General features: G+C 45.3%; 1 long non-coding RNA gene across 1 annotated transcript in view; it reads left to right on the top strand.

Moving 5' to 3' along the window:
• LOC138510468 (uncharacterized) overlaps nucleotides 1-8328 on the top strand; it is a 36138-nt gene extending 27810 nt beyond the window's left edge. The window contains exon 2 of the long non-coding RNA XR_011280395.1: nucleotides 5215-8328. This is a non-coding gene — a long non-coding RNA (uncharacterized lncRNA). The remainder of the gene's footprint in view (nucleotides 1-5214) is intronic.
• Nucleotides 8329-14694: the final 6366 nt, after the last annotated feature.

The following is a 14694-nucleotide window of genomic DNA, read 5'->3' as shown; positions in this document are numbered from 1 at the left end:
CCAGGTGTAGGCCTACAGGCCTACATAAATGAGACACAGACTCAAGAGTTGCTCTTCTGGAGTCTGCAGCCGTTTGTGCGTGTCTGCAGAGGCTCCTTTTATCAGATTCTATGACAAGACAGGAGGCTCATATTATGCATTACAATCTTTACTCTGAAACCACAGCAGCAAAGAAAAAACTTTTACAAACAAAAAAGTTTCAACAACAGAACTAGATAAAGTTCAATGTCAATGCATGGGGAACTCCCCAAACCATCATGGAGGATAGGTCATACCCTGCAGGGGACCAATGAGCAGGGACCCTCCTTTATATATGTCCATTACTCTAACGCCAACCCCTCTTTCTTTGCTGCTGACACCACAGAGCTAAGTCACCCCTTTCAGTTGTGTCTTACATTGTTTGTCAGTAGTAGGCTTTATTAGTTTGAATATGGCATATATGGTAAATATGTGTTAATTACCTTTTATTATAAAGGAATTTGTGTATTTGATACAATGTATCTGGATAGCCGCGTGCGGCCGTTGGTTTCATTTTGGTGTCTTTCAAAAAGAAAATATGTATTATGCTCATACTTCCTGTTTCAGCTGAAGCAGTGGTGCAATGGTTGAATTTCGGACTGCAGTCCATGAGGTTGTGAGTTCAAGGGAGCTCTCTAATTTATTTCTTCTTTAAAAATTTCTCGCGCTTGTAAACTCAGGTGTTTCTAGTGCATTAATCAACTCGCTCCCGGCGTGCGCGAGAGCAGTGTTGTTTACACTGTTCCCTCTTCATTTCGCCTGTTTGAATTCGTGCCCCTTGACAGATTTATGGTCACCTGGGGATTCCAGGTGCTGCAGACTTTGGGTTCGGCCTGCCCCTGTGGCTTATGTTTGTAACAAAAGCCTCTATTTCAGTACTGAGCCAAGTTAGCTCAAATATAGAGCTGCAGGTCTCCCATGCAGGAAGACCAGGGTTCGCGGGACCAGCGCATGTTTATTTGTATATTTTAAGATTAGATATTTTAATTGTTATATTTTAAATAATTGTATTTTACAGTGGAGGTATTTGATTGTCACCTTTTTTTGCTCAGATGAGCAGGGATTTCCTAATGGGCATTTGGTTGGTTCATGACTTCTTCAGAAAGATTATAGCACAAACATTTTAATAGTAAAAATGTGGTTTTGTTAAATGTTTGTAATTTCGTATCCCTGGTGACACAACACATTTCCTTACCTTTAGTGCTGGAAAGAAAGAATGTTTACTGATAGACTGTGGGTTTGTTAGGTCAAAGTCTGACCATCCAGCGCAAGAGCCGGATGCACTGCCAGTCTGCAGTTTTATTTTCTTTGTTTATTTATTCATTTACTTTTTTCTTAAGTTATGTGCTTTGCCTTCACTGTAGGTGCCATAAGTTTGGTTTCAGGTTCAGCCTGATTCTATTGCGAGGTTACCCCCTCGTGTACTGCTGATTATCACACCCTGCTCGGGCGAGCAGTTGGAGGTGCACTTGCTCAGTGTATCCTACCTTCAACTTGACAGTTTTCTTTTGTTTGGGTTATCTTCCCTGGAAAGGTGCAGTCACCTGCTCGGTGGCAAGGTTGCCTGGGGTTTCTGCGAGGGGTCCCCTTGTATACGGCTGTGTCCACACCCTGCTAGGGTGAGCAGTTGAGGTACACTTGCTCAGTGTTTCCTCCCTTAAAGTGGGCAACTAGGGTAATTACCTTAACTGGCATGCACCATAACCTGCTCGGTTTCAGGCTCTGCCTGAGTTCTAATGCGAGGTTACCCCCTCGTGTACTGCTGATTATCACGCCCTGCTCGGGCGAGCAGTTGGAGGTGCACTTGCTCAGTGTATTCCTTCCTTAAGGTCGGCAGCTTTGTTTAGGTGCTGCATATGGCTGACGCCATTGTTTGGTCTTGTAGGCGTGCAGTAACCTGCTCGGTTTCAGGCTTCGCCTTGTTCCTACTGCGAGGTGCTCCCTCGTGTACTATTGGTTGCCTCACCCTGCTGGGGTGAGCAGTTGAGGTGCACTTGCTCAGTGTACGCTTTGATAAACAATATGTTTAAGTGTTGACTGGAACACATTTGCGTTTTTTCAGAATTGTCAGTGGCCCAGAAAGCTCAGTGAGTATCAGCTTATATAAGGGCCGGGGATTCGGTCCCCTGTGAGGGCGTAACCCCTCTTCTTTGGATATTTTATATATATTTCATATATTATATATTCTTTATTTATTAAGTGCTTTAAAGAAAAGAGTGTGGAAGTGGTTGTAAACAGACCCATATGGGGTTGTACCTTCCTCTCTAACCATCTCTCTGGTGTTATCATTCATCTTTTAGTTAAAAATTCTGTCACCCTTTACCTTAGTTAGTTTCAGGACAACTCAGTCCTTTCCTTAGGTTTTGATTCCCGACCTCAATTGCTCCACCCAATACCAGTGCTGATTAAGCTACAGTATTTTCTCTCAACATGAGGAAGAATAAAGATGATGCGTTATGCCTCTATTGAGGTCTGTAGGGCTTAAGGCTCTCTTTAGTGGGGACGTTTGTTCTCCCCTACTTTTGTCCCATTGGACATTCCTTATTCTTTTGGTTTCTGGTGGAGACAGGGTCAGCTCGAGGGTAACCGTTCAGTTTTTTACATGACAAGTTGAGCAACCATGTTTTACTTGGATGGAGTGTTTGGAAACACTTGATGGTATCAGTTAGACGAGTTGCCAAATAATAACTTGCTGGCGCCTGCCTCATATTTTTCCTCCCAAAGCTTGGCCTATGGTTCAGCTAACCGTCTAACAGTGTGTTGCAACTTCTCCTCTGCTCGAGGAGTACACGCAGGCTTCTGTACCCTCATGAGCGTTGCTTAACCTCTTTAGAGTGCTGTTTTCATATCCGTGCTGACCGTTCTGATACAGGTTCCTAATTTTGGAAAGGTCTACATCAGTCTTTTATCCTGCTGAGATCGATAAGTGAACACCTCACACCACACAACGCTCGTAGTAGTGTTAAGCACCACTCATATACCTGAGGGTTCATAGTACTGTATAAGTACTGTTTTGCTATGGACAATGTGCTTAGTTTTTCCTTCCCCTGATTCCCTTAGTGGCCAGTCAGCCTCACATGAATACAGTGACTCAGACCTCAGGGTTTGAGGAGACAGTGGTCCCAGATTTCTTCTCAACCTTGCATTTACAGGGCATTGATAATTATCCAGAGTTCTTTCCCCCTCATTCCCCTTCCTGCCATCCTTGGGGGAGATTGCATCATAATATTACACCTCTGGGAGTATCCAATGGTTTCAGTTTTCCTGCCATCCTTGGGGGAGATTGCATCATAATATTACACCTCTGGGAGTATCCAATGGTTTCAGTTTTTTCCTTTTTACAGGAGTTCTGGCGGGTGACCAGTGCAGACTCGCACTGAGCATTTCCCTCCCGTCTGTTACTTTCCTTTGTGCTAATCTCTGGTATTTCAATAAGTTAACTGGAGTCTGTCCAGTCAGGGGATTGGTTAGAGGCGCTAGTGGGTATTTATTTCTCTTAACGGTGTAAAGCGCGGCTTTAATGTGGTCCTCAGGGTAGTTTTCTTTCTGGATTGCAAGGTTTTTCCTTTGGATAAGTGGGGGAGGTTTCTCCTCTTTTGGGAAGGCTCAATATCCCTTGGTGGGATAGAGGGGTCTGGGAGTGATACTATCCCCCATCCACGTTATGACCCTCTATCACGATGCGTTCCAGAGTCTATACATTAACTTTCAGACGGTGTCTGCCGCTACGATTACCAGAGTGCTGGGATATATATTTGGTTGATGACTTGATTATCATAGTCACCTGCATGGCAGGTGGACCTTTGGGGTTTTCACAAGAGTTTGTTTGCAGTAAGGTGCCAGCTCAGGGTGCTGTGAGCTTCAAAGATCTGCAAATTGGCTGAAATATAGGTTGGACCTCTTCTAGTGTACACCTTCAGTTTAACCATTTAGTGATCAGTTCTTTGCAGTTTAGAGTCTTGCTAAAATTTTGGAAATTTGGTGTCCTCCTTCGGTTACTTTTGATCCGCTAGGGGATTTATCACCAGGGAGGAGGGATCAAGGTTCAAGCACCGGGCATACCTACAAAGGAGTTTAGATATCACTATAATGGTAGTGATTGGATGTCGGATACATTTTTTCTTCTTGCCAAGTTTGGCCTCTTAAGGATCAGGTTTATAATATCTGCCTTTTGTCATGGTAGCAGAGTCCTTCTTCAAGAGTTCGGGAGGTCTGAGGGTCTCCGTGTTGGCGGTTTGACGGGTTTAGCTTCTCAGGTGGGGCCCTCTCTTCCATTCTGCTTCTGCCTCCATAAGACTTCCCTCCTTAGTATACACATATGTCTGAAGACAATTGTAGATTAATTCTATTGCTTTTCAGCTCCGCTCAGGATGGATTGTCCTATTACAAAATTTATAAAAATGATTTTTTACTCCCATTTTACCCTTTTGAAGATTTGTCTTTCCCTCTTGGTTCCCCAGTGTAGTTCTGTGACATGCCCTGTTTCTAATGCGATATCTTCCTTTAATGCATGGGATGGAACCTATAAGACTTTCACCCCTATGGGGTACTTTTCTTTATCTCCAGGAGAGCTAGGTGTTTGTTTTCATTGGTTTGCTTTCTAGGTCCCCAAAAATGGTACGAATTTAAGTGTTTTGAATATTTGATTGAACAACATAGGTGTTTATTTCAGATGGTTTTGTCCTAACCTATTAGTATAGGAAAACTTTGTTCAATGTTTTCCCCTCTTTTAACCAGTTGGTTTTGGTGGCCTGTAAGGAACGCTGGATTTGGCACATTCCTGTTTTTCTTGCAGTGGATTTGACTTTGCCTTATAAGACAGCTTTTCGGGCAACCTAGTCTTGGGCAATTCTCTGATTGGTCAACAGATTGATTTAATGAAAGCATTTAAAAAATGTTTCCTTTCCTATTATCTATTATATTGGATCATTTTGTACTTACTAATGAGATGCAAGGGCTTTGAACTTGCATAATATGAGCCTCCTGTCTTGTCATAGAATGACTAATCCCCCACACTAACGTGAGATGGGGGTTTAGATTCTATTAAAGACAAGGAGGCGATTATTATCCCTCCCACCCACCCTGGATATGATATGACAATTGTGATACGCATGTACACAGGTGGTTCAAGTGAGAACATTCTTTGGTTTGTTGTTCTTCCCAACCACCCACCCTTCTTGCTTGTTGTTCTTACAGGTACGAGTTGAGGTTCTGCTCAGGAGTGTGGATCGCAGTTACAAGTTCTGGAGTGCGTGATTTCGGGTGAGAAGTCCTATCCAGAAGAACTTCTTCATTGCTTCAGGCTGCGGAAAGGTTGAGATCTCCGGTTTCGCTGGATCCTTTTTCTCTGCGCTACGCAGTTCAACCGTTCCATTGGGCGTCTGGTGCAAGTCAGCTGCAGAAAGAGGGGTTGGCGTTAGAGTAATGGACATATATAAAGGAGGGTCCCTGCTCATTGGTCCCCTGCAGGGTATGACCTATCCTCCATGATGGTTTGGGGAGTTCCCCATGCATTGACATTGAACTTTATCTAGTTCTGTTGTTGAAACTTTTTTGTTTGTAAAAGTTTTTTCTTTGCTGCTGTGGTTTCAGAGTAAAGATTGTAATGCATAATAATCGCCTCCTTGTCTTTAATAGAATCTAAACCCCCATCTCACGTTAGTGTGGGGGATTAGTCATTGGGCCATGACACAGTCATGGCCCGTATTAAAAGGGCAATACACAAGGAGAGGGATCCTTCCCCTTAAAGGGGCAACACTCGTGGGAGAGTCACACACCACAATGCTGACGGTGCTCAAAGCAAATTATACAGTCTATCAAAATCACATATGCCTGCGCTGCCCCCCCCCCACCTTTCATGCTGTTAGTGCACTAAAGCAAATCATATGTTCTTTCTCAACAACAAATGCCCATGCTCCTCCTAGTTCCAAATCATGTCTCACTCAGTGCCCACAAACTGGTTTTCCCCTCATTTTTTGGGTAGTTTCTGCTACCAAATGCTCAATTTCGACCCATTGTTTTAAACGTTTTCAGATATGAGGGCAACAGGTCGACACTTTTTGGGTAACTGAACACATGATGCTAATGCCTGCAAAATACAAGTACACCATCAAAAAATATAGGCGTTTTTAATGCTCGTTTCTCCTGCGGTTGGGTTTACAAATGAGTTTTATCTACTATATTTACAGAGATAGCCATTTCGTATTTGATGAATTACAAGTTCTGGACTGCTTTTGGTGGAAGGTGTTGCTCCGCCCCTATTTTAAACTCGATGACGATTGGTGGATTTATCTCGACTGTGTGATTGGCTAGAATACTAATGTACGTTGCCGAAGCTAATAGATGAGTTTTGGCGGGAGGAGCAGATTTCTGTCAAAATTGAGGCTGTGATTGACTGACAGGGGAAGGGGAGTCGCGACCAGAATACGGAGGACCTCTTTCCTGGCTGAAATTTAGAATAGCTCTTGCCGCAGTGCGAGTCTGCCGTCATGAGTGCGGGCAGCGGCAGGGGTCGCAAGGCGTCAAGAAAAAAAGGTGAAAGTTCAGAGGTGAGAAAGACTCGGGACTCTCCAAATAGACCTAGCGGGAGGCGGAAGACTTAGCATTAGAGGACATCGAATTTCGACAAAAAAAGTGCAGACGGGGACACGCTAGCGGTTGAACGAATGTACGTGTGGTGTGGGGACGGTAAAACCCAAAGTTAAATTGTAGGGAATGGGCAACCATGCCCTGAGACCTGGAATAATAGACCTCCTCTGACCCGCGCCTTCGTGTCCTCTTTACCCTCCCTTGTTGCTGAATCTCACCCCTCGTACATTAATTGTTCGGCAACTGTACTATCAAGACTGAAAGACACATTGCGAAAGAAACTGCATATTAAACGAGCATCTTTACTGTCAAGTTATTACCCCCCACAACATGCAGCTTTATGCACCCCTTCTCTTTCTAATCACCCACCATTCGTGTCTCTTAAGGGACATTGCAGCATGGATCTCAGCTATGCTCAATATACAACTTTGCAATAGAGGATATGTTATAGTTGCTTTATTTCTATATTTACACAATAACAGCTATGTAATATGAAAGGGAGGCGGGCGGGCACTGCAATTGGTAATACCCCTCATTAAAGTGAGAGGGGGTTTACATTCTTTTAAAGACAAGGAGGCGAGTATTATGCAATAACAATCTTCACTTCAGACACCACAGCAGCAAATACAACTTTTAAAAACAAAACAAGTTTCATTAAATTAAACTGAAAAACAGCATTTCAGAGATAACAAAGGGAAGAATCCCCAATCCACGGTGAAGGGCAGATCATGCCCTGTTAGCAAACAATAGGAAGAGTACCCTCCCCATATACGTCCTTTCCTCAAGTATCAAATCCAGAGACGTTTTTATGGGAGGGCAAAAGGGGCACTTGCTCAGGACCCCCACCTTGGAGGGGGCCCCCACAAGGCTGCCTGACCTAAAGTAAGATTCCATTGTTCACCAGACTTAAATAGCACACGCCATGAGATTTTATGGCATTTTACTGAGGCTCTAAACCTATTGCCTGTCTGTTTTGACAAGTACATTCCACCTTGATCAATTAATCATGTCATGCTTTCTGTGTTCATTGTGGAATACATAGTTTGTGTTCCGTATGCCACAACTTCTGTAGCATTCATTCCTTCCTGTGGGAATTATGTTGAAATCCATATTGATGAATTGAGTGCCACAATGGTTCAGAGGTTAGCTCAGTGTGTTAAGCACTCATTGCAGAGATATGTGTTCATATGAAATATTAGAAGCGCACATTCCAGCAAGTCTGGCTGAACCTTTCTTATGTCTGAAGTTTATAAACCTACCTGCATATGTACTTGGTTTTTCAGCATAAGATGTGCTGTTATCAGCAATGTTCCGGCACCAGATAGGGTTGCTATAAAAACTAACATGTAATTTGTATGGTGAAGGTCTAGAAATTGTTTTTTTCAGATGTTGCGTTCTAAAACCTAGGCAATCCCCTCCAAAGATGAGCATAAACTATTAGTCCAAGGGGTGAATAAGTATCCAAATTCTTGACTGTGGAACCAAAGTGTTCAGGCTTGTATCCTATAAAAGTCAAAGGTTTTTCTGCACCTTTATGAATGAAAATTTCACAAGCCATTGTTTTGGAAGTATTTAAAGCTTAAATGTACAATTTCATACCTAGATTAAATCTGTTAAATCACATTGATTGGTATGCTTTTACTTATATACTTCCCTTGATGATGGATGCGTAACACCCTTCTGTAACATTGTTATTAAAAATTCTCAGGTTTGGAAATGTGATTTGTGTACTTTGCAAGTCAGTTTTATAAAATGAGATTGTTTTAGTACATGGTATGAGCTGGAAAAGAAAGTGTTCAAATGCAGAAATTGCAGAGTTGGCACAAATCCCAGCTTCACCCCTTAAGCAATGTGTGATCCTGGGCATCTCATTTATTCTTGTATTGCCTACCCTCTCAGAATTGCCAGTCCCCAAATCTTTCAAAATTGAAGATCATTTGTCAGCCTTTAAGAGTGATTTCCTTCTCAGAGTATGATCTTCAAAAAAGCCTCACTCATGGATTCACTGGGTATAGGGTTGCTTCCACTATAATAGTGAGCATTGATATACTGCACACCACAGGCACTTGTTCCCTTGATCTCTGATGGCAACACTATTTGAAAACCATGTCCCACTTCTAATCTCAGGCTGTCTGGATAGAGACAACTTCCTGGTAGCTTCTAATCTGCATTCACTATCTATGCTATGCTATGTGTAGCTTTCTCCTTCCTTACAATTGGTCTGCTCTCTCCATGCTTGAGCACTTTTGCATTCTCTGTGACAGCTAATGTGAGTTCTGTTATGTTATGTTATGTTAAGAGGTCTTGTATAGCTGTCACGTCCTCAATCTTGCCCTCCTCCCGACACTTACCCGGCACCATCCGTTCCCATACCCACCACCCACACCAACGGGGAAGACACGGCAGGCGGGATGTCAGAGGGGGCAGAACCACCTCCTTCCGCCCATTTCCGTGTTGGCGCTTGCCCTGGCGTCTCATCCATGCCCGACGGCTCCGGGGTCGTCGGCTCCAGCTCCCTCGCACGGGAGAACCCGATCGCGTCTCGCTCAGACGATCACGTGACTAGTCACGGGTTCTTCGTCTGTAGCCGACGCCGGCGTCCACATTGGGCAAACACCAATCACTGATGGCGTCCGGCCTCACGTGACGCTCCTGTGCGATCACGTGCCCTGTCACGTGATCTAGCTTCCCTTCAAAAGGAGCCGAGAGGAAACACTCAGCGCTTCACAGCTGTTTCTTCCAGAGACCTGTTCGGCATTACCCTTTTTGCTTCTAGCTACAGTTTGGATTCGACCGCGGAACGTTATTTGGACTTGTCTTGGATTACCCTTTGGATTCGACGTATCTTCTGGACCCTTGGAACTCTTGACCCCCCTTTCTGGCCCTGGAATTGCTCTGGATTACCCTTCTGTCTTGGCGAACTACGAACCACACAATTCCTGTCTATCACGCTTTGTCTCCTGAGTCATTTGGGGTTCCCCACCTGGACCTTGGATTGACTTGCTATCTGGTCACGCTCTGGCTGCAGGTGTGAGTTGGAGGAACTGCAGTACATCCCAGCCTGCTGTTGGTCTTCCCTTGTTGTCTATTCAGGTTTCCCACCGGTTCTATCATCCCCAGGGTAAGCTTTGTCATTTTTCCTTGTCTGCTTGCACTGCCATTGTTGTTCGAAGTATACCTGATCCTAACCTTTGCCTTACAGCACTCAGGGGTCCTTCCGGTGTTCCCGGTATCTGACTGACGACGCCACTCATCACCTGTGGCCTCAAAGATTGCTAGGGCAGTATATTTTTCCTGCTCGAGCATTACTTGTGGACGGAGGTAGTTTATAGCTGCACGACCATCAAGGCGGATCACCAAGATCAGAACAATAGCGCACCGTCACCCAAAGGCATCATGTTCTTTGCCTATTCTGGGTTACATGTACCTTTTACACACAGTCCTGCATTAATACTACAGGCTGCATTCTTTCCTGAATGATGTTGATAAAAAGTATCCTGTTTCTATACTAGAAGAGAAGTAACCTCTTCGTAGATTGCTAATGTTGGCCTTCAAATGCTACTTGTTTATCATTCTGATTAGAGCAAAAATGAAGATGGTAAGTGGCATTAAAGGCAGTAAACATGCTAATTTTGAATTCAGCGAGACAGCATATCAGCCTATCGGATATGATCAATTTGCCACCAGATATTCTTGATCACTTAATTCCTTTGGTTTGGTGGAGAGGGCCCCAAAGATGTCCATGCCCAGGGCCCCAAAAATGCTTAAGATGGCCCTGATCAAATCCTCTTCTGTAGCTGCACCACATCAGACGCCATCCTTGAAGATTACACACAGTAGCACGGGCAACCCAATCCATAACCAGCTCCCGTACCTCATGCGGCACCGTCCTGGGGCACTCGAGAAACCTCCTTGACTGGATCACTTCACCCCGAAGAGGCATGTAATACAAACAGAAAAGGGTGGGTAAGGGGGATAATACTCGCACCCTTGTCTTTAATATAATCTAAACCCCCTCTCACGTTAATGGCGGGGATTAACCATTCTATGTCAAGACAGGAGGAATCATGTTATGCAAGTTTAAAGCCCTTGCATCACATTAAGAGCAACATGATCAATAAACTTATGATAAAATGTCTTGAATGTGGACTGTTTGGACCAATCAGCTGCTTTCAAAATGTATTCCAGACCTCCCCCCAGGAATGTGGTTTTTGAAGCAATAGTACCCCTTACCGAGTGCGCTCCAAAGGAAGAAATGTCAATACCTGCCTCCTTCATGACCCATCGGACCCACCTGATTAAAGGGGCCGGGGACACAGTATTATAGGGTTTTCTGTAAGAAATAAGCAGCTGAGAGGTACCCGCAGACCTAAGCCCCTCTTTCTTTAACTCAAAATATTTGAAACATTGCACCACCCACAGTTTGAGGTCTTCTGGAAATGCCAGGTATGAAATGGAAGAAATCGTACATTTAGTTCTCCTAGAAACAAAGTAGGTTACCCCTTGCGGGGGAAAACACTTTATTATCAACACCCAGAGCCCTGATATCTGAAACCCTTTTGATGGAGATGAGACACAGTAACATGGCCAACTTAGAGAAAAGCTGTTGCAAAGATAAGTTGTCATTATGGGGCCAAGAGCGAAACAAATCCAAGACCAAATTGACGTCCCAAAGGACGGAATAGCTAGCCTTAGGCCAGACCTTAATGCGAATAGACTTGCGCACTAAGAAGAGCCAGCCACTGGCTCCCCTTTCACAAGCACATGGCCAGCCGAAATGGCTGACCTGAACCTGTTGATAGTTCTATAAGCCTTTGCCTCTTTGAACGATTCCACAAAAAAATTCACTACCTCTACAGGAGGGGCAGAAACAGGATCAAGGTGCCGAGCCGCACACCAGCCCACCCAGCGGCTCCATGTTGAGCAGTAGCCTGATCTAGTGGAAGCTGCCCAGGAATCCTTGATGATACCAATAGAGTCCTGCGAAAGTCCCTTGAAGCACCAGGAAGAGCTGCAATCTTCCAGGCCATAAGGGAGAGATGCCCCCGAAGGACCTGCTTGTGAGGGAGACCCGTCGGATCCGTTAAGAGCCGATGATGGAGAGGGAGAAGATGAGGAATATCCACTGCCAGCTGTAAGAGGGCTGGAGGGCCAAAACTGAGTTATTATTACCAAAGTTGCAGATTGTCTACGCACTTGTACCTGGACTCTGGCGATCATGGTGAACGGGGGAAAGGCATAGGACAGGGGACCCAACCAATCCTGGAGAAAGTCATTGATCGATAATGCCAAGGGGTTGGGCCTCCAACTGAAAAAGAGAGGCACCTGACAGTTGAGTCTTGAGGCAAAGAGGTCTACTTGAAACGGACCCCAGAGAGACAGGATCCTGGCAAAGAGAGTTTTGTCCAGCATCCAATCGCTCCTGTGCTGAAGATGTGTGGAATTCCAATCTCCCACAGTATTGCTCGCTCCTGGGAGGTACTCTGTTTCTAAGAGAATGTTCCTGTCTAGGCAAAAGTGCCAAAACTCACTCGCTAGATGCGCTAGGGCTTTGGAGCGGGTCCCTCCCAGATGGTTTATGTAACGCACTGCTGAGATATTGTCCATTCGAAGAAGGACACAGCAATTTCCCTGATCCTTGAGGAGGCTCTTGACTGCAAAGGAGCCTGCTCGCAGTTCCAGACAGTTTATATGTAGAGATTTCTCTTGAACTGACCATTTCCCTCCAGTGGAAACCTGCCCTATCCTGGCCCCCCAATCTGCCCTGCTGGCATCAGATTCTAGAACAACGTCTGGAGATGGACCAAAGATCGCCTTGCCATTCCAGGCGGTCATATGATTGAGCCACCAGAGCAGCTCCAACTTGGCGTCGGGAGACAATACCACCAACTGTGAATACAATAGATTCTTGCGGAGATGTCTGCCCTTGAGGCGTTGTAACGGTCTGTAATGTAAGGGGGCTGGAAAGATGGCCTGAATGGAGGCGGAGAGCATCCCCACAACCCAGGCTTACTGCCTGAGAGAGACAGTCCTTTTTTTTAGGAGGAGGCGAATTTCCTTCCGAATTTTGGAGAGCATGCAGCAGAAGCATGCACTGCTTGGAATTTATATGGAAACCCAGAAACTCGATGCATTGTGTAGGCTGGAAAATTGACTTCTTCACATTTATGACAAAGCCTAGGGCTTGCAACAGAGAAATCGTTAGATGCAGGTGCTCTTGGAGAATATGGAAATTCTGCGCCAAAATGAGCATGTCGTCCAGATAAATGATTATTCCAATCCCCATCGACCTGAGGAGAGCCATCACCAGCTTCATTAGCTTGGTGTGAAGCACCACGGGGCTGAAGAGAGGCCGAATGGGAGAGAGGTAAACTGCCAAATGCGACCCTCCCCCCATTGGATTTGGAGAAACTCCTGATGAAGGGGGAGACCGGGACTACCAAGTATGCATCCTTTAGGTCTACTTTGACCATCCAGTCTACAGGGAAAAGAGTGTCCCTGAGGAGGTGAATGCCCTCCATCTTGAAATGTTGATAAACTACGAATGAGTTGAGGGTTTGTAGATTTATGACAAGATGAAACCCCTCGTCGGGCTTTGGCACCAGAAAAATCGTGCTGGGGAACTGGGAGGCTTTGAAGGTAGCCGGGACTACTGAACCCATGAACATGAGATCCCGGACCTCTGCATCCACTAACATCTGTTTGGTCTTGTCGAACAAGAGGGAAAGGGGAGGAGTGGCTGACAGGGAGGGGAGTAAAACTCTATTTGAAACTCCTGTACTGTTTGCAATACCCAAGGGTCTGAAGTGAGCCCCTCCCACTGATGAAAGAACCTTGCCAACCTGCCCCCCCAAATTTTTGTGGGAAGAAACATTTAAAATATGTGGTAATACCTGGAGCTGTTCTCACTCTACCCGCACCTCTGCCGGCACATCTTCTCCATTGAAACCCCCTCTGGGGTAGAAATCAGTCTGGGCTCCTCAAGCAGAGGAGGAATGATGTACCCCTCTGGATGCATATTGATTGGGACAGGTAGAACCCCGGGAGAAATGGCCAGAAGAACGGGGTCTACCTCGTCCGGCTTTGTCAAAAACCTTAGGGACGAAAACCTTCCTAATGTTGGCCTGGGCCTTATCCAGGGCAGTGAAAGTGTGTACATATGTAGATAGGTCTTTTATAAACCTATCACCGAACATGTTGCCTTGTGCTTTAGGGCCTGCTTCCCCTTCTGCCATATCCTGTAATTCGGAATCAATGCGCATAAGTAGGGATTTGTGCCTTTCCTTGGAAATGGCGGCGTTGGTATTGCCGAGCAGGCAGACCGCCCTTTGCACCGAGCCTCGAAGAGCTTGAATACCAACGGGGGTATTAGATAGCGAAGCTTCCTCCGCTAATTCTAAAATTTGTGTCAAGGGACCCAAAATATCTAGCAACTTATCCTGGCAACTGAGTAGCGCTTTGTAAAAGCCCTTCTTAGGGTCCTTTCCTTACTTGGATAAGAAAGACACCATAGGTTGGCCAATGTCAGGGGTAAGGGCCACCTTATGGGGAATAACCGGTGTAGGGCATTCAGCTTGTTCCTACCTTCCTTGGGTAAGGGCCTTCTAACCCAATGGTGTAAACAAGTAGAGACAGCATTAGAAGGGTGCCACTCAGCGGACCTTGGGTGTTGAATGAGGGAGGGATCAAAAAACGGCACCCGCTGTTGTCTCACAAAGGGCCAGTAACTCCTTGGGATACATCCACGGGGTTCCCCTTTTACACCTTTTGGGCAGGGAATCTGAATCTTCAGAACTATCATGTGAGGACATAGGAGATGAAGGGGCGTTAACAGGAGGTCCTGACCTTGGGGTCCCCCCAACTTAGGCTTCAAAGACTTTCTGGGGACTGATCTTGGCTTGGGGAACTGAACACAGGACTGATTTGTCCTTCCAAATGTTTGGACTTGGCTGAACACTTTTTCGGGACATCCACTGCAAGGGAAGGGCCGGCATTAGAATGAGCTAAAGATTACAAGATTTGCATAACATGCTCTGCCCATAAAATTACTGATTCTAAATTGATCGCACTGTGACATATATACAAAGT

Source organism: Ambystoma mexicanum, chromosome 6p, assembly GCF_040938575.1.
Source record: "Ambystoma mexicanum isolate Mex_15411 chromosome 6p, UKY_AmexF1_1, whole genome shotgun sequence".
NCBI classification, from domain to species: domain Eukaryota; kingdom Metazoa; phylum Chordata; class Amphibia; order Caudata; family Ambystomatidae; genus Ambystoma; species Ambystoma mexicanum.
This window is presented reverse-complemented; position numbering and strand designations above follow the sequence as displayed.